At 36.8% G+C, this 21567-nt stretch overlaps 1 protein-coding gene across 1 annotated transcript in view; it reads right to left on the reverse strand.

The window, feature by feature from the left end:
• LOC112050503 (extracellular serine/threonine protein CG31145) overlaps positions 1-21567 on the reverse strand; it is a 134833-nt gene that overhangs the window by 78647 nt on the left and 34619 nt on the right. The window contains exon 2 of the mRNA XM_024088779.2: positions 13018-13050. The gene's annotated coding sequence lies outside the window, so the exon portion shown is untranslated. The remainder of the gene's footprint in view (positions 1-13017; positions 13051-21567) is intronic.

Raw genomic sequence — 21567 nt, forward strand, 5'->3', positions numbered from 1 at the left:
AAACACCCGAAATGAGATCGCGCAATTTAAATTCACGGAATAATCCCGCTCTCACACTTTTGCAACAAATAGATACTAGAGCGAGATCCTGTCTAAGCCAGACCTTCGTTATTTCACAAAATGTCTGCCCATGCTTTTACTATAGACACGTATGGAGTTTTTATCGTGGTGGATTGAAGTCATTGATATCATAAGACCCATGTAAACCTTTATACTCTTAGTTGCCTAATAATAAACGTTTTTTTTGTATACTTGCTTCGGGATATGAGAAATTATGTTCTCAGACATTAGACTCGTTCAAATATATAAACTTAAAAGTTTGAGTGATAGCTTGTCGGAATGGAATGGAAGCCAATTTTTGAACAAATTTTAGTGAACTGTCAATTGTATAATTATACATACAAACTAAATACGAACCTAAAAATAAGTCGCGCTTGTTCCGAGAAACCATCGAGCATTATCGAAAATACTCCAGCCTAGTTAGTATCGGTATCGTATGTTTAATTCGCGGGAAGAGGCGCGAAAGAGCTAGGTCAGTCGGTATCTTACGGTGTCGATTACAAAATTCTCAAGCATTCTGCTAATTCAAGTAACTTCTCATTCATTTCATTCCACAGCAGTGAAAATCAACCATAGGATTCTAACAGTTGAGGACTTTCTCATATTATATCGAAGAAAATAATTAATTATAGTTAGATGATTTAACATACTCTATTTTTATCCGATACCTCCTAAAACCTCCTTGATTAAAACGCCGCAGATACTTTTACCTGTCGTGCTTACAAAAGATAGGAGCATTGTCTTCCCAACAAACTTACAGTTTTTATAAAATGAGGGAGGTCTAACCACCACAGGCTTTTAGACCACACCTTTGCACAGACACGCGCGTTTGAGCATTCTTTGATATTGTATTCAATTTGCGTTGTTTACGTGATGTTTGCGGAGTTACCTTTCTTTTTTTCCTTAGAAAAAGTTCTAGTGCGTTCAAGAAGCAAATGTTCCTCTTTTAAAAATTTCATAGTACTCTATCCTTAAATTGAAACTTTTTGTACATAATAAATGCTCATTTTTTTAATCAAAAAATTTATATACGATGTGATAGTCTCCTTTTTATAAGAGAGATTTAGAGCATGTTACAATGCGGGTTTGTTTGTTTAGACAATTATTTGTTAATTGTAATATTTTATAGCCGGCATCAGGTTATGAGGGTTATAAGTTATCAATAAATACTTGTAAAATGACGTTAAAGCCAAGTTATAAATTTACAACTGCAAATTCGTACAAGGATCTATTGAAATTGTGCTATTCGTGAGATTACGCGACACCTAAACACCTAGTCGAACTTTTATATAAGTAATTATTATTTTTAATTTATAACATGCGAAGTAATGAAAATAAAACAAATCAATAAAACCAGAGTAAGCTAAACGTTCAATAATGTTAAACTAGTTTATATACTACGTGACTACAAAGTACTTTTTCGGCTCAATGTATTTAAAATGGTGTCCCGTGTCTATTCAAACGTGTATTGACGGCCTTACCAACGTACGTGCCCGTAACGAATGAGAGTATATTTATTTCATAAACATTTCCGTCGCACAATTGCCTCGTTGACCTATGTAGCTGGAGAGGTCTCACGTTCGAATCCTGCAATCTATCTATACTAATATTATAATTATTTTTTTTTTATTCTTTACAAGTTAGCTCTTGACTACAATCTCACCTAGTGGTACCTCTGGTAAGTGATGATGCAATCTAAGATGGAAGCGGGCTAACTTGTTAGGAGTAGGATGAAAATCCACACCCCTTTCGGTTTCTACACGGCATCGTACCGGAACGCTAAATCACTTGGCGGTACGTCTTTGCCGGTAGGGTGGTAACTAGCCACGGCCGAAGCCTCCCACCTTAAGAAAATCTCAGCCAGGACCTCCGTTTTGTAAATCCACCTCACATACCACTGCGCCACGGAGGCCGTCAAAAAAATTTAATTTCATATTAAAAAAAAATCATAAAAATGCAAAGCTCGGTTCACCGTAAAATGTATTAAGTGTAATATTTCCTGAGAGAATATTACATAATTACACACGCAAAATAAAGACATGATTTATGTAAAAAAAAAAAGCTCGGCCCACCAGATGTGTATTTATGTGTAAGATCTCTTGAAACGATATTACACACTCGTGTGTAACATTTCTCGCGACGAGATTACACGCTCGCGGTAATAACGGTATCGGTTACAAATATCAGTCAAGTCCGGTTTCAGCGGTGGACACCTCCATGCAGTTGACAGTTCCTATTCCGCAAACAGTTCGGGTTACATTACAACAGAACTTTGCCAATTGCCCAATTTATATCATAACTAACTAAGAAATGAATTGGGCAATTGGGCAATTTCTGTTGTTGTTTTTTGTGTTTTCTCAGAAAACACCAATGACTTCATTGTGATTTCGTTTTAGGCGGTATTAAACAATAATAAACGTATTATATGTTTAATTATTTAATTAGTTACTGAGAGAGCATTTTTAATATTCAATATCAAGAACTTCCTTCCTTCCTTCCTTTTATGCGGAACCATGTTATGGGTAAGTATCAAAAGTAAGGGTTGGTTCATAAAAAGAAACCAAAGCAGTCTTGTGTCTGTAATTTTCCATTAACTGTGGTGGAATGTGAATTTGTTATTTATTTATTAATAAACTTACCTTCATTTCTAGGTTGTAATGAGAATAAGATATTTTTATACTTTATTTATTAAAATATGACGCAAAACGCAACCTGTAACACTTTCCGGTGTCCGTTTAAGGTGATGAATAACAATAATAAGAACATATTTTAACTAAAAAGGAAAAATAAATACATTGATCAATATTTAATCTGGAAAAAAATCTTTATATTTATACCATTCAATTAATTCTGAAATAAAAATCTACAGATTGTTTGTTCTCTTGAGTCCTTACATTAAACTTTCCAAATAGGTAACGAACTCGGCAAGTAAGTTGAAAAGTGTGTGTATGTATGCGTATGTGTGTGTGTGTGTATGTTTGTGTGTGCAGTGCCAAAAGATTCACTCGAATTATTTCACCGCGATTAGTTGCCTCGACTGGTGACAGAAGGGCTGGCTTATTTTTCACGCCAAGGATCATCAGCCTCGCTGTCCAGCGCGGAAATGCCGCCAGTATTCTTGCCACCACCCCACGTGGGCAAGATTTGTACACTTATTAGGATAAGTTAGTTAAAGATCCATAATATATTCATCCTCAGTAAGAACCATTCAACTAAATTTGAACCAAAATGTCGGTCATCTGCGCAGGTATAGTTATAAATCAAAGTGTCAAATGCTTGCTCCACGTTGCCTACTACATTTAATATGTCAAATAATTGAAAACGTACGCGATTGTAATGTCGTCAAGGTGTTGCCACATAAACCTATGGTGTTGCTATGGTTATTCGTCCTTACCGCGTCGCTAATATCCGAAAATGTGTGTCTTAATGTGTACTTTACCTACCTATGTTAAATTATATTAGCCGAAATTCCATACATCGCTGGGGAAGGGATAAAAAGTAGCTCGTAAATGTACAACAGCGATCTCATGTTATTATGTTAATGATTGATTTTTTGTTATTATTCTTATGTTATTCATGATATGTTAAATGTAAGTACATTTCAGTAAACTAAAGAAAACAATTATTGTAGGTACCTGTACATGTAGGGTTACCAGGCGTCCGGAAAAAGCCGGACATAGTTAGGCTATGCGATTACGTGTCCGGCCAAAATAAACGGTGTCCGGCTTGTCCGGCATTTATTAAGCTTTTTACATTTCGCAAATGCAAAAATGATGGTAATATTTATTTAGTATTCAATAACGACTGATGACATTATTTGACTGATTTATTTTGTTAATGCGTTGATTGATTTGGCATTCGGTTTTATCTCTATTGCTAATAATAAGATAAAAAAAAAAAACATGATTTTACATAGGTACAACTTTTTGTCGTATTAATGACTGATACACAAAATCCTCAACAATATAGGTCCGGTCCGGCGTTTAACCCAAATGTCCAGCCAACCTAGTCTGTCCGGCTATTAGGTTTGGCGACCTGGCAACCCTATATGTAGATATAAATGCTCTTTTACTCGTATAAAAATGTTATTTTTTAAACATATATTTTTAAATATCAATAATTGTTTGTATAGTTATACTAATATGTCTTGTCCAATCAAGTAAATTATCCAAGCAGGTATTATATTTGGAATTTGGCACGCGCGGGCACAGGTGTCGACGTACTCTCACAGACGCTTCTCATGTGTTACACCGACCGTAAACAGACTGGGCAAAATATACTATTATTACTCGTATCACTTTATCTGATAATTATCGATTGTTATGATCGTTATTACGTATAGTTAGTATTGCTTAAAACAGATTTGAATATAAAAAAAATTGACAACTAGCGGATGCCTGCGTCTCCATTCCTGTGAATTTAAAACCTCTCTTTTTTTTAAAAGTCGGTTAAATATACCACGGGAACCATCGTAACGTAACGCGTTACGGCGCCACTCTGTCTGGCTTCCCTTTCTCACACGCATACGGTAGCAGTATCACTTCTGTCGAGCGTAACGAGACAAACACGTTTTTTTATAAGAATATTTGCCATATGTTTTAAATATAACTTATACTGGGAAAGTAAGTGGAAAAAACTAGTGGGAACAAATCTGGGTTAGGAGTGGGTACGAAAATACTCTAGTTATGAGCGAGAAGGGATCAAACCACATCTTTGTGATGAGTTTGTGATTTTCTTTACCATTGAGCTATTGAGGTTTATAAATTTGATTTTTTACATGCATTTATAATACTAGACATTTGGAGCAGATTTCTTTTTATATTTTTCTATTAGACGTTGCGTGGTTCTCGTTTCCGTAGGAATACGAGGATAAAATGTAGCCTATAGCACTCGGGGATAGTGTAGCTTCCCAACAGTAAAAGAATTATTCAAATCGGTTCAGCAGTTCCAGAGCCTATTCAAAACATACAAACAACTCTTTCAACAATCAAATCTTTCCTCTTTATATTTACTCACTCGTATTTTATACAGGCAATGGTAGGCTCGAGGTCGCTATCACGTAACTTTTGTTGATTGCTTAACTGTGACAACCCTTTAGTTGTTTGTAATAGTATTACTTATCGATTAATATAATTAAGAAGGTTGCAATCACAAACCATGAAATGCCTGATTTCGACTTATTATAAACTAGTTGTTACCTGTGACATCTCTACTCGTTAAATATACTGTTTCGTTTATTTGTAATTGTTTCCTCTGCCACTTTTTTTTACTAAACGACTTCAAAAAAAGGAGGAGGTGATAACACAAAATTTGGCATAGCACCGCCATCGACCCGATAATAGAAATGGTATAGAAATTAAGAGGATTGATTCATCTTTGGAGTCGGTTAATTTTTTTCTTAAATTATTTTAGTTAGCGACAATTTAACTTCATGTAAGGTCACGATCCAGTGTAGTACTTAGTAGTACAGTATAGTAGTTGGCTTCTAGAAGAGGTGCAAGTTTACTCTACCCATAGCTCTGGCGGATTCTACCACAGAACTTACTTACACAAAAAATAGCGCGACAGCAGTAAATATAATTTTAAAAGACACAACTTGTCCAGTTGAGTCGATATGACAACGTCGAAATGTGTTAACTTGATGCACGGCTTGAGTGTTAGGTTTATTTACGTTACGGGATTCCTTGATTCGGTCGCCACGTTAAAAGTCGATATAAAAGCTATACTAACGCGTATTTTCTACGCTGAATCACTTCACTATTTTATATCTTTGTATCTAAAACATTCATTAATTCATTATCAACCCATATTCGGCTCACTGCTGAGCTCGAGTCTCCTCTCAGAATGAGAGGGGTGAGGACAAATAGTCCACCACGCTGGCCCAATGCGGATTAGCAGACTTCACACACGCAGAGAATTAAGAAAATTCTCTGGTTTGCAGGTTTCCTCACGATGGTTATTCTTCACCGTTTGAGACACGTGATATTTAATTTCACCGGATTCGAACCCACACCCTCCGCAATCGGAGGCAGAGGTCATATCCACAGGGCTATCACGGCTCTTAAACATTAGTAAAGAATAATAAAACTGTAACAACAGCAGTAGCAGTGATATAAATAATTATTATACATCAAATAAATAGAGTGTGATATTATCATAACAATTATTATTATTTATGTCAGGTATGTTTACAATACATCAAATGATATTTGGCGCGGTCGATTAGAGGTGTCGACGCCCTGACGTTTGATGATGTTCATATTTCATGGCACATGACAACGATCCTGGCCTATTCACTATTTTGGTGTGCGATAGTGTATAAGCCTGAGGACCCGAACACAGAATACAAATCTTCATTATTTTGTAGGAGCTGAAGTCAGCCCATGTACTCCTAAGTTCAGACCCACGTATGCGCCGTAAAGCTTATTCAAAGTCTTTGACGTATGCTAGTTAACATATTACACGAAATAGAGATTCTATGTAAAAATGTCATCCGTTGCTTATTGGTGGATATCACAAAGTAAATGTAATTTTGTCAATTGATTTGATGTTAATTTTAATAGGTTGATAATAAAGACCAAAATGGTGAACAGGCCAGCAGAAATATTGGTTTCTATTTCAACTTTTAATCAATACTGCATGAGTGTGTGGCAGTTTCAAAAATCAAAACTATGTAAGTTTACGAATATAAGGTTATGACGCGATTATAATGTCCGTTGGTTCTGACACGTGTGATTTGTGTGTATGTTTCTCGGATGCGTCAATTTAGAAGCTTATCACGTTACGTAATGAGAATGTCCTTTGACCTGACGTGTCGTAGTAATAAAATGCGCACTTTATAGTAATCTTACTCTTGATGCCTAATATGTCGTACCTACTTACGTATGTTCCTGGCTAATAGATATCGCTAGCTAATACATATACAAGTAAATAAAATTTAACAGGTTTTGTGTGATATCAAGATTACTGTGGTTATAGTTATTTACAGGCTGAGGATACTAAAACACAAACAAGCTTTTAAAAAAATGTCTGTCTGTATTTCTGTTTGTACGGGCTTTGAAACTTTTGGGCTGATTTTGCGGGCTTCCGCTAGTTACACTTATAAAAATACGAATGAGAATTAATTTGCTTGCTACTTTTTAACACCTAATCCTTTAAACAGCTGGGAATAATACCCAGGATCTCTCTTAGACTCCGCGCCACGAAACAAGTCCCGTAGACGCGGCGCTAATGTCTTAATCGCGTTCATTGTCATCTGGTAATGGCGGTCTTATTGTCATTTGTGTAAGGCGCTGTCAATTTTAGTTCAGGTTTTAGCCGAGGGACTTCTTTCGTGGCGCGGAGTCTAGTTTCGACTGCATCTTCACTTAACGCCAGGTCAAATCGCAGACAAGACCGCACATATGGTAGAATAAAAAATATTTCATTATCACCCGTGGCTAAAGTGAGTCATAATAGAAACAACACATTAATGGGCTACCCAGTACCCACGTCAGACAGTCGTCGCTACAAGTGACGTGCGATTATGTGAAACAATAGCCAAACCAAATATTAAGTCTCCCTCTGTGGGTTATAAGTGCGAGCACCTACGTCATACGTCATACGTCTCGCTGATTGAATGAGTCCGACGTTTTATTATTGAACGATATATTGTTACATATGACGTCATTATTCTCTTTCAAGTCTATACTAAAATTATAAAGAGGAAATATTTTCAAAATATCGATTTTTATCCTCAGAATTTAGTACACGCGGACACCCTACCATAAGTAAGTTTTGAGACAACTTTTAGTATGCGAAATATAAGTTTATACAAATATTCAGCTGGATATTCAAATTCTGAGGTGAACTTACTAAGTTTACTGTATCATAGAAACAGTGGCGTAGCGTGCATTGGAGGAGCCCTGTATCAAAATTAGTTTGGGGGCCCAATAGACCATCGGCAAATCAAAAAATCTCTTTAGGTGTTTTGTTTTCTTCTCCGGAAGCACCAGATAATGAGAGATTTTGGATTAACTAATTTTTAATTTTACACGTAAGGGGCCTCTGTAGTCCGGGGGCCCCGTATCATTGATATGGCTAATACGGCGGTAGCCCCTGCATAGAAAGAAGAAAAATCAAATAATTTTGTAGTTCAATTCAGGATAGGCGCTGTGCATTCATTTTACGCACAAAATGAACAAAATTGTACTTTTGTTATGTTGCTTGTTTGTTGTAATTGTTGTAAATTATGTGTTGTGATTATACAAAATGTAGTAGTAGACATAGATATTAGGTAGTGTACTGATTTTTATAGTTCGTTCGTATAGTCACCGGTTATCAACTGTATGCCTAGTGGGAGTTTTCAATATTTTCATACTGTTACCATCACGTTGACGTAAACGCAAATTTATATGAAATTGAAACAGTTGTGCAGTAGTGCCATTAGATGGCGCTGTTTCAATTCCTTAGAAATTCGCGTTTACTTTACGTGAAAGTAACAGTATCAAACTGCCACTAGGCCCTCAGAACTGCAACGAATTCGCCCATGTAAACGTAGGCATGTATGCAATATCGCATTTCTTGAAAAAATAAAAGCGCTATAAAAATGTAAAAGCAAAACACAAGCATTGGTTAGCTATAAATTCAGTTTTATGTGTCACCGTGAAATCGTAGTTTATACGCTTGGCGGGCAAGAAATAATACGCAGCGTGAATTTGATTAGTTTCGATAAACGAACCTTGCGAGGAGTCAACGATGATTTTGCGATTTCAATAATTTTACAAATTTCAAAATTTGAATAATTTTAATTATCTGTAACAGTATTTACAAAGAGCCTTTCGAGCCTATCGTCGAAAAGACGAAAGTCCGATATTGACGAGGGTGCAGATATTCGTTCATACCTATTTTCCAAAATATGATCTCGTCTATTTTATCTCAAGTGTGGTCTGGAAGTGAAATGCATGTAAAACTCCAAATGCAGGAAAAATGTAACAGCTATCTTCAACTATTTACTTTGCATTTTACGTTTGATAATAAACTGGAGCCGTTGTATAAAACAAATACCTATTATACGTATCTTCGTAGTCGAGCACTAGACAATCTAATGCGACAAATGACTAAAGGTGGCCGCTCACTGACAATTTTTAGTTGGACGATAGTTGGACGACTTTTTAATTGTGCGTGATTTAGTTGAATAGATGTGCGGGCTGTCATACATCGCTATACCTGTTAAGACTACGATTTGAAACTACTATAATTTGACACCCTATTAGCAACCCAAGCCCAAGGATGGATATGACCTCTGCCTCCAATTCCGGAAGTGCGAAGTCTGCCAATCCTCATTGGGCCAGCGTGGTGGACAATTGCCTATGGGTTGATAATGATGAACCCATATTCGGCTCACTGTTGAGCACGAGTCTCCTCTCAGAATGAAAGAGGGTAGCTCAATATTCCACCAGTCCCAATGCGGATTGGCAGACTTCACACACTTAGAGAATAGAGAAAATTCTCAGGTTTCCTCACGGAGTTTTTTTCCGTCACCGTTTGAGACACGTGATATTTAATTTCACATACTTAACTGAAAAGTTGGAGGTGCATGTCCCGGACCGGATTCGAAACTACCCTTCGAATCGAAGGCAGAGGTCGTATCCACTGGGCTATCACGGCTCGCCTATTATGCTATACTAATTCGACATGAAACGCTCGCACTAACTCCACGAGTTACGAGTAACGCATAGGAAGCGGAACGGACTCGCGGGAGCACGCGATGTTACGAGTGCACACTCACTTCAGCTCACTTCTTCATTATAATGTACCGAGTCTAATTACTCTCATTATAATATTTGCTTGTTTACTTTATGCATGTTTATGTTGATGGACAGCCGATTGGGTATAGTGGGTAGGGGCCTTGCATACTGCAACCAAGGCCGATTGAGTCTGGTTTGAATTGAACATTGTGACATGGATGTTGATCATCGATATAAATCGTATTATACGATCTACGATCGATGGATCTACTTTGCACATGTTATGATGTCGTGTAGAATCCGAAAGGGGTGTGGATTTTCGTCCTCCTATCAAATTAGCCCGTTTCCATCTTATATTGCATCATCACTTACCAACAGGTGAAATTGTAAAGAACTAACCTTGTGCAGCAGAAAAAGCTGAAACCGGTAAGTGGCCCAAGAATGCCTCTCTGACAGAGAGTTACATATTTGTACCTTATGCCGTGGAGACCCTTGGGCCATGGAGTCGCAGTGCCAAAAAATTTTATCGAATAATTTCACCGCGGCTAGTTGCCTCGACTGGTGCTAGAAGGGCTGGCTCATTTTTTGCGCAAAGGATCAGCCTGGCTGTCCAGCGCAGAAATGCAGCCAGTATTCTTGCCACCATTCCACGTGGGCATGATTTGTATAGTTATTAGGATAAGATAGCTTAAGGTCCATATTGTATTCTTTCTCAATAAATAAAAAAATACTTACAACTAGAAAAGTTAAGTAGTTTTGCATCAAGCTACAAGTGTGCAATTTGAATTTGGAATACCCAACACAAAGACGTTCCACATACTAACCATAGAAAGCACTTGCAGTGACAGTGGAGGCAATGAGCCAAGTGCAGTCGTACATGTAATCTGCTACTTTCTAACTACAACTGTAGGGCAATTTGTTACAACAAACGGTACTGTTTGCTACCACTTTCCTATAAGAATTACTGGTTAACTGGTTAATATATTTAATAACAGTTCGACGGGTTGCATAAATTACTGACTGAAATAAAGTAAATGAACCACGTTTATTACTGGTGAACAAAATAAGTGGAATAACAAAATAGTAAACCTCAGTAAAAAGTCACTAAGGAAATGTTGACACTCGCTGTATTGTTAGCAATAATGATGAAGGACTAAATAACAATTCGGCTCACAGTTGAGCATGAGTTCTCTCAAAATGAGAAAGGTTAGCCTAATAGTCTGGTGGACTATTAGCCTAACCGCTAGATCAATTTGCAAACTTTACACTTTCAGAGAATTAAGAAAATTCTCATTTAAGTACAACAATTACTGACGGTTTATTATAATTTATCGTTTTTGTAATACCTATCATCCTTTTAATCATTCTCAGTCAATGGACGTCCTCCGGTGGACATAAACCTCTTGTAAGGACATTCATAACGAGTGAATATGTCCTTCATTAAACTCGAAAGTCAAAATCCATTTCGTTCGTGGTTCATTTAGAACTACAATAATTATGTTAATTTTATATTCTCCATACATTTGGTATTGTTTTTTATATTACTTACAATAAAACAACATACCTAATGCCTAAAATACTTGGACCTTGCTCACGAGATTAGCGCCATGTGGAATGTTGAGTCAACTATAATTGTTCCGATAGTCGTTTCAGTCAAGGGTCTTATAGCAAAAAGCTTCGACCAACATCTCAAGAAGCTTTCGCTAAACTGTTAGATCAAGGGTCGGATACAGAAGGCAGTTATTCTTGAAACGGCGCGTATTGTGAGGAGGTTCCTCACTCTGGACCATCGGTTGCTTGGGCACTCAAATGTCCCGCATCGGGGGGGTTGAATTATTTTTTTATAAATGTTTAATACTGTTTTTTTAATTTGAATTTAATCAACATTGTTAAAAATTAAAAAAATAAAAGGATAAATAAATAAATAAGACACACTTTCAATCTGAGTTACTCTATCACAGTAGGTAGTGTAGTGAACATCGCAATATTTCAAATAAAAATCAAATAGCAGTTTTTTCTCCTCTGTTAACGTTAAAAAGTCTCATTACTATAGATCACACGTTAGCGCACGTGGGATCGACCTACAAATCATTGTTCGCTGTAATAAAGCGACCCCCATCACCTAATGAGGATGTGAACATTCCATCGATTCACTACACTCTAATAACTTGTGACTTTAAGAAATATGTAAGACTTTTTGTATTATATATAGCTTGGCAAGTTCTTTGATGACACTCCCATGATATACGGGCGACTGGGGGAAAGGAGGGAAGGACTGCGCGGGTGTGAAGTCGTGCACGCAGGCCATCAGGAGTATTACGAATGATTATATTATGATGAAAAAAAATCATTATAATATAATCATGATGAACTTCCGCAAAGTAACGCCTGCTTCTATCCAATATATTACGAATGAATTTGCCAAGCTTTTTTTTTTTCGTGTTGAATAAGTGCCGATGGCTCCATGTGGGACCACCACGGCGTCACCGGGGGGTTTGGGCGAGCGCAGAAGCATCGCCTGATGAGACCCGAAGACTGAAATAAAGATAGAGGACGGAACGGCTCTCTAAGGGCGTCTCCTATGAGACTCGGACCTCGGCTTAGAGGGCCATTCGGGAATTGCCAAGCTATAGACATACTTTTTTTTTTATACAGTATAGGCTTGCGCTTGACTACAATAAAGCGCGATGGAAAGCATTTATGCGGTCTAAGTTGTAGCGCCCTAGCCTATAGGAGATGCCTATTCCTTTGTTTAAATTGTAAGTGTCAGGAAACACAAATACTAGATGGTACCGGAGACATTGATCGCGTGAATTTGAAATTTTTATTATTTCGCGGAAACTAGGGTTTGGAAAATCATTTTGATAGCGGATGTCTACGTCACTATCTGCATGCCAAATTTTTCCAATCCGTGCCCAGTCCGTTTATCCTCTGCGTCCGATTCCGGAGGGTGTGGGTTCGAATCCGGTCCGGGGCATGCACCTCCAACCTTTCAGTTGTGTGTTTTATTAAATATGATGTGTCTCAAACGATGAAGGAAAAACATCGTGAGGAAACCTGCATACCAGATAATTTTCTTAATTCTCTGCGTGTGTGAAGTCTGCCAATCCGCATTGGGCCAGCGTAATGGACTATTGGCCTAACCCCTCTCATTCTGTGAGGAGATTCGAGCTCAGCAGTGAACCGAATATGGGTTGATAATGATGATTATGATGACTTAAATAATTACCTGAAGCAATAGAGAAGTGCCGCACCCAAATTTCTGTAAAGAAGAAAAAATAAGTTAGAGATAATTTAAGAAATACAAAACACAAGCTGAAATGTTGGAGGTGAATGTTCCGGACGGGATTCGAACCTACATCGTAATTGTTGTATCATCATAAAACATTGAATACGTAGGTATTTTTAGCAGACTCAGAGGTGATTACAAAAATAAGAAAACTAATGCCGAATATTATGATTCACAACATTTTTCAGGACAACTTAATTAACAAATCAAACTGTAACCAAAATAAGACCCTAGAATGGCAGAGAATGACCTTGAGTGGAGTCACGCACTTGTGAACGTTGTGTGTATGGTTAAAGGCACCCTTAACAGATATCTAACACTCCCCTTTTCCACTCAAGTCACTCTCCCCGCCTATCGCAAGTAACCCATAAAGAATTACACAACAAGAGATGTGGACGGCTCGAACACCACGAGCCCACTGAAGCCGTCCGTACCGCAAGTCTTTGCAACGCGGCGATAACATTATATAAATCTAATTAAAATAGTACCAACATCGTCACCCGATAAATAAACAGGAAAAATAAATATAATCTTTTCCTTAAAACAATAATAAATATTAATACACCGAAAGGAAATACGTTTAATTGTAACACAGATAAATGAGTTAATGGCATTTTATATCAATACCTACTGTAGTTTACATAAATACTTAATGTTTTTTTTTTATTATTAGCTTATTTACACCAAAGCTAGTTGGCGGGCCTGTGGTGATGATGTCTGTTATGTTATTTTTTATAGTCAGTTTACAAGTTAGCTCTTGACTACAACCTCACCTGATGGTAAGTGATGGCCTAACTTGTTAGGAGTAGGATGAAAACCACACCCCATTCGGTTACTACACGACATCGTACCGGATCGCTAAATCGCTTGGCGGTACGTCTTTGCCGATAGAATGTTAACTTGCCACGGCCGAAGCCTCCCACCAGCCAGACCTGGACCAATTTATAAAACCTCAATCGGCCCAGCGGGGGATCGATCCCAGGATCTCCGTCTTGTAAGACAATAATAATTAATGACGGAACGACGTCTTAATATGTTCTCTGTGGCATGGTGGAGTAACACCACAGAATAAATTACAGTATGTACCAACTTCCCAGCTGCGGGCAAAGAATTTGTACAAATCTATACAAATATTATAAAGCTGAAGAGTTTGTTTGTTTCAACGTGCTAATCTGAGAAACTACTGGTCCGATTTAAAAAAATCTTTCAGTGTTAGATAGCCCATTTATCGAGGAAGCCCCGTATTCTTACGGGAACGGGAACCACGCAGGTGAAACCGCACGGCGTCTACTACTGCTTAATATACGAGTATAAGAATTGATACTTATATGTTAGATTTTAGCGTTATCTGTTATTTATACATATATAACCACACGTTATATGAATAAGTGGCAAATGTCACGAATTTGCATTTTTATTTTATACGAATATTAAAGAAGGATAATTTAAGGAATTTAAATTCGTTTGGGAATCTTTGTGAACACAAAAATTCAATGACGAGACTCAGGCAAGGTCAGCACAAGTTTAAGATATTGACCTTTGATGATTTAAAAAGTTAAACGTTTAATTCGACAATCCAAACAAAGACTCGGATCTAGATGCTGCAAAAAACGTTTAAGTATACGAGAAATTCCAGTTATTTTATGCCTACCTATTTTGATGATTATCTACACTAATAGCTTATAATTGCGTATGTTTTTGCGCTTCAAAACATCACCCATTCTCTCGTTAAGAGTAGTCTTGTTTTATGTAATGTGAGATACTAGTTAACTTTGTACTATTTACTATGTAAGAATTACATACAAAAGTTAAGTATTGTACTAGTGTTTGTCTGATTCAGATCAGCTTTAACTTCTGTAAGCTTTGTTTTTTGAACTTAATCATGACCATACACTTAACGTATCGCATGCAACCAAAAAATACGCACTGACATCTTTAAAGCTATATATATTTTTTGGGATGTTATCATTCCGTAGCATATAAGTGCTTGAATTATTCATAATGTCTTTGTTAGTGCCATAATGAAATAGATTTTACTGTAGATTAACACATGCGCTAGTTTTCATCCCGGAAAAATCCATCGTTCCCGACGGATTTCTGAAAAACTAAATTTTACGCGAAGTCGCGGGCGTCCGCTAGTAATAAATAAACGCTTTGCGTTTTAAAGCAATAATGTAAAGATATAAACAGTAGTTTTGGATCAACGGTCGTATACAACGATAGTTAGATATATTATATATATCTAACTATCGTTGCAAACCAAAATATTTGCGGGGTGAGGTTCGACCAGCGCAGCCTTAATTCTTCATACGAGATCGTTCCAATTAAACGAAACAAGCTAATGGCAGATTCACTCCAGTTTATGGTCTTTGTATAGGCAACATTAAAACTTCCAATAAACCTAAATTATGGGGAAGTGGATCGGAAAGGGTCATTGCTTAATTAGCTAATTTAGGTAACATAGTATTAATAGCTTTAACATCAAAAGTTCCAGGTCGGAAAATAACTTATATACTTAGACTAATTATGTATACCTGCCATAAACATCTTAATGAATGTTTATGAGTACCTGCGGGTTGCACTAGGAATTTTTTTCTACTTTAATAATTTAAGGAGTATTGTGTACTCCTTAAATTATTAAATGTGTTATGTGTGTTAGAAAATAAAAAAAAAGTTACTATGAACTTATATCTCCTTGGCTGAAAATGACGATGATTGTTTTTGAAACTGATGGAGGATCGGTAAATCTAATAAAAAAGGTTTTTACCCAAGTTTTTTTTGTTAAACGATGCCACACACCTGAATCTAAATATGTAATTAAACTCTGAATTCCTCCACTAACTTAAACATACAAACAAGTTTGTTAACTGCTGTCACACTACTACATCCAAAAAGCCAGACAGAACGTCTTCCAAAAATAGAATACCTTTTATAACGTATCATTATATGCTCATATGATCCCAAACCATAAAAGATGGTGGACGTTATAAAATTAGGTAATAACCATAAATATTACCCAATACCAAAATGTCAATAAGTAAAAATAAATACCAGGCATCAAGAGCCATTAAGGAGGTTCGACGTTGCCAGTATCGGTCATTAGAGCAAAAACGTCAAATCAAAGAGAAACTCGAGTAACTGACAAAACTTCCCTCCTAATTGACGAAGCTACCGCAGTACCTACATTAAATTAAACATCCAAATAAAGTAGTCAATTAGAAATAAAGGGTATCATTAACATTTTTTGCTGATGAAGTTAGAATTTCGAAACTTCTGCCTTATATTTTAATTGCGTATTTATTTCTTTATTGTATAATAACGAAAAACGTTTTTACAACATTTATTTCAAGACAATTTTAACCCCTAACACAATAAGAAGGCTCTTAAAAGGTTATACGTGTAGTTCAGGGATTATTTTTGCCTGCGTTTATCTTTCTCTAAAATAAATTTGCATAGTGCATAGTTTTCCAGCCGATGTAGAGCTTGAATCAAAGATATTTTCATCAAGCCATAATCTCTTACATTTGTGCATCATAACCGACTTAATAATTCAAGAATATTCAATAATACAGCTACATGTCTCGCTTAGGAAATTCGTAGTGGAACTGTTTTATAAACATCTTATTTATTCTTGACTTTGTATCATATGTTTGTCAAGAGATGGATCATTATTATGATCTCAATTTGAGGTATTTTAACAGCGAGTTTTAATTTAAATGAACTAAGTTAATAACAATACCTCATCATCATCATCACTATTCAGACGTCAACCTGCTGAACGTAAATAAGAAACCTAGTCTTCTTATAAATTGTAAGCTTTACGAGACACATTCGTTCTACATTATTGTTTGTCTTAAGGTTACGCTATGCTTGCGCTGCAGATAAAATCTCGTAACATAGAAATGTCACGTACAATTAAGATTCTGTTTACATCACCGCCATTAGTACCGGTTTACGGCCAGTTATTCAAGCGCCAAGGTCGGAGACAGGTTTAAAAGACCCGCATGCGCCATAAAGTACCAGAAAAATCATAAAAACCATCTCGAACGATCCTTATTCCCATTTATATAAAGTTCATTATGCAAGGCATTTATTTTTTGTAGTTTCGCATAATTTTATTATTTCGCATTTTTGCAACTTAAAGAGTAATTATGAGTGAGCTTGGCGTTGTTGTTTTCGAAGTACTGAAGGGTTTATTCGACTGTAAAGAGCCATATTGTGTTTGTATTCATGCAATCCTTTGAAGAAAAACTTCAATTAGTTATTAGTATCTATATTATAAAACAAAATCCTCTGTCGTGCCGCGTCTGTCGTGATAAACTCGAGAACTATTGAACGGATTTTAATGCGATTTTCACCAATAAATAGAGTGTTTCGTGCAGAACGTACCTAATTAAGGGTTTGTATGAAGCGCTTGAAATAGTATTACTTATTATTGGAAGTGTTGGAAAAGTCAGGCCGATGTGTGATGAAGATGTTCGGTGCATTCTAAAGGAGTAACAAACATCCATACAAATTTTCGCGTTTATTATATTAGTAGGATAGGAAGTAGGAAATAGGATTACACCACAAAACATTATCACACGAAATCACTAACGCGACGAGACAATGAAAAACATCAATAAATAATAATATACATGTGGAAATCGACATGTGGGTAGGAGTAAAACAACATCATTAACTTTTACTGCTCTTGTTTTATTTAAATATTATTTTTATTTTATAGTAAAAAAGTGTAAATGTTATAGTAAATTGTTCATCTAGTACCTGCACTGCCTGGCACATATAATTTACTGCACTACAGCAAGTATTCACAACAACATGGACCTGCACAGTCAGCTTAGTAAGAACATGGAGCAAATAATATCACAATTTAAATCACGGATGGATAACTTTGACACTGCACTTGAACAGTCCAAGTCTTCATGTAGCAAAGTCCACGATTTAGTTTCACTGAGTGCCGACTACACCATTTTCAAGGAGCTGATGTGGAAGACACTTGCTATGTTGCAGCAGCAAGTGCAACTACTAACAGCTGGTTTTGACAAGCATGAGATGCACTCTCGTAGAACAGTACTATTATTTCATGGTGTACCAGAGGATGACAGCGAGAACACCGAGAGTAAAATCTCCAGGCTGATTCATAATCACTTAAAGTTGCCCTGTATTGATGATGCCTGCATTGAGGCATGCCACCGGCTTGGTGTGAAGAAGGACAGACACCGTCCAATTTTAGTCCGTTTCTCTAATATGAAGCATAAATCGTCTGTTTGGAATGCAAAAACGGCTCTCAAAGGTTCCGGTGTTACTATGTCTGAATTTTTAACGAAGCCAAGACAGGAGACGTTCGTTGCAGCTCGGAAACATTTCGGCATCAAGAACTGCTGGTCGTCTGATGGTGTGATAATAGTCGCCCTCCCGGATAAAACTCGTACAAGAATGGTATCTTTGTCTGAACTACAGCAGATTATTAGTAAATATCCGCAAGATACTGCTTCTCAGGAACCTAAGCTATTAAGAACAACTCGGCGTGGTAATAAAAATACAGCCAAATAAAGTAGTCGGGCAATAGTAAGATGTCTGGATCTTATGTGGAGCACTATACACTGCCCAGATTGGCAAATAGCGTATATTTTTCTTGTGATGGCCGGTAGTTAAATTTATTTTTGTGAAAGCACAGTTTTATAAGGTATTTTATCACATTATCTGACAATAACTTTTCAAATTTCAGTCAATATTTTTATTTAACTTCGTTTATTTGATTGACAGTGACAACTGACATTTTTAACGTCATACCAAAACGCTGTCACAGTGACATGTAGGTCACGTTCTGAATCGGCAGTGTATAGCGCGGACTTTCTCAGTCTACGGTGTAAAGTGCGTTTGTCTTAACTCGTATAATTTATTATCAATTCTTTTACTTTGTGTTCGTAAGATTGCGTAAGATTGATATATATATTTGTTTTTTTACATTATACTATTGTTATCCTGTGACTCTTGCCAGTCAGTGTAGGAAGTTTATGTTTTTTAATTAATTTGCAGTTTTGATTATTATTTTTTTTTTAAATAAGTAATAATATATAATTATTTATTTATAAGTATTTTATATTTTTTTAGTTTATTAGCTTATATTATATTATATATTTTATTAATAATGATAGATTTTACTGATATTATTAATGATGATTATTTTTCCTGTTCTTCTGACAACGAAGAGTTTCATAGTGCTGCCAGTAGTTTATCGTTCAATAGTGATAGTTCTACAGGTGCGCTGGATGCCAAATTGAAATCTCTCCTAGTAAATAATTCTCACTGTCTCAATTTTGCACACATTAACGCACAGAGTATTCCGGCACATTTTTCTGATCTTCTCGCATCTTTTAGTGACGTTCAGGTGGATGGAATTCTGATCTCTGAATCCTGGCTAAAACCTTCCCTTCCTACTTCTCTATACACCCTTCCAGGTTTTACACTAATTCGCAATGACAGAAACTGCAAACGCGGAGGAGGTGTATGCATGTACCTCAAAGATAACATCACTTTTACCGTGATCACTCAGTCGCCTAGTACTTACTCGGGGAACTTTGAGTACCTATTTATAGAAATTTCCTCTCATCATACCAAAGTTCTTCTTGGGGTTGTCTACAGTCCTTCTATGAATGTTAATTACTTTAATGAGTTCGATAATATACTCGACGATTTGAGCCCTTCCTATGAACACATAATTATCATGGGAGACTTAAATACTTGTTTATTGAAAAATGACCACCGATCTCTACAATTGAAGTCTATTATATCTTCAATGAACCTGAAAATTCTACCTCTTTCTGCTACTCATTTTTCCCCGCATTGCACTCCATCTCTACTGGACCTCATTGTTGTTTCCAAACCTGATAAAGTTCTTGTCCACGGTCAATTAACAGCTCCATTTTCTTACCATGACCTCCTTTTTTTAAGTTATAATTTATCATTACCTAGACGTAAAAGTAAGATTATTCTGCGACGGAATTACAAGGGGATTGATCTTGCCTCTTTTAATGATGATGTATCAAAACTCGACTGGTCACCTTTGTACAGTGCATCGTCTGTAGATGACAAGGTTGGAATACTTAGCTCGACTCTTATACGATTATTTGACTCACATGCACCTATTAAACGTATAAGAGTCAAACATTTTCCGGCCCCTTGGCTTACTCCAACAATTAAAAAGCTCATGGCTAAAAGAAACAAAGCAAAAGGTCTTTGTAAAAAGTATCCCAGCGATGACAATGTAGCTGCCTATAAGAGATTGCGAAATCGCTGCAATAGGATGTGCAGAGATGCGAAGCGCCGTTATATTTTTTCCCTTATCAAAGAATCCTCATCTTCACAATCCTGGAGGTTTTTCAATTCTCAAGGAATTGGGAAATCATCTGTTCCCTGCAAACTTTCTGTAGACATTAACTCCCTAAATAAACACTTTTCCTCCCCTCCAATCAAAATCCCTTCCTCAACTAAATCCCAAACTCTTCAAAATTTGGCTAGTGTTATTCACAATTGCGATGACTTCATCTTTCAGGATATCACAGTTGATGAAGTTAAAAAAGCAATCCGCAACATCTCCACAAAAGCCGTTGGGTGTGATGGCATAAGCCGAGACATGCTTAGCCTCATCAGTGAGGCTATAGCACCAATTATCAGCCATGTGCTAAATTTTTCCCTGACCTCTAAATGTTTTCCTACCGCGTGGAAGCTAGCCCATGTTATCCCTTTACCTAAAATATCTAACCCTTCCTCTTTCTCGGACTATCGACCTATTTCTATATTGCCCATTATCTCAAAAATCTTAGAAAATGCCGTTTTTAGACAACTCTCCTTCTTCCTTTGTCACAATAATCTTTTGAGTTCATACCAGTCTGGTTTTCGTCCAATGCACAGCACCACCACCGCACTTCTCAAGGTCACCGAGGACATTCGCATTGCTATGGACAACAAGAATCTGACTGTACTCATACTTCTTGATTTTAGCAATGCGTTTAACTCGGTGGATTTTGATGTTCTCCTCGGCATTCTCCACTCTTTAAACCTTTCACCGCCTGTAATTGAATGGTTCAGGTCGTATCTTTTTGGCCGACGGCAGAGAGTCAGCTTTGATGAAACTCTTTCTGAGTGGGCAGACATCTCGGCTGGCGTACCCCAAGGTGGAGTCCTGTCTCCTCTCTTATTCTCCATTTTTATAAATCAAATCACCAAAGTAATATCCTCTCACTATCACCTCTATGCAGACGACTTGCAACTATATAGGCATGCTTCTGTCACGGATCTTGTTTCGGCAGTGGATATTGTTAATGTGGATTTGGAAAATGTCAAGAAATGGGCTGATGCACATGGCCTACTTGTAAATCCTGGAAAGTCGCAGGCCATGATTGTAGGAGGTCGACAATTACGGAGTCGTATTCATTTTAAAAATTTATCTCCTATAGTATATGACGGCACACCAATACCCTTATC

The sequence above is a fragment of the Bicyclus anynana genome, chromosome 11 (genome assembly GCF_947172395.1).
Source record: "Bicyclus anynana chromosome 11, ilBicAnyn1.1, whole genome shotgun sequence".
NCBI lineage: Eukaryota > Metazoa > Arthropoda > Insecta > Lepidoptera > Nymphalidae > Bicyclus > Bicyclus anynana.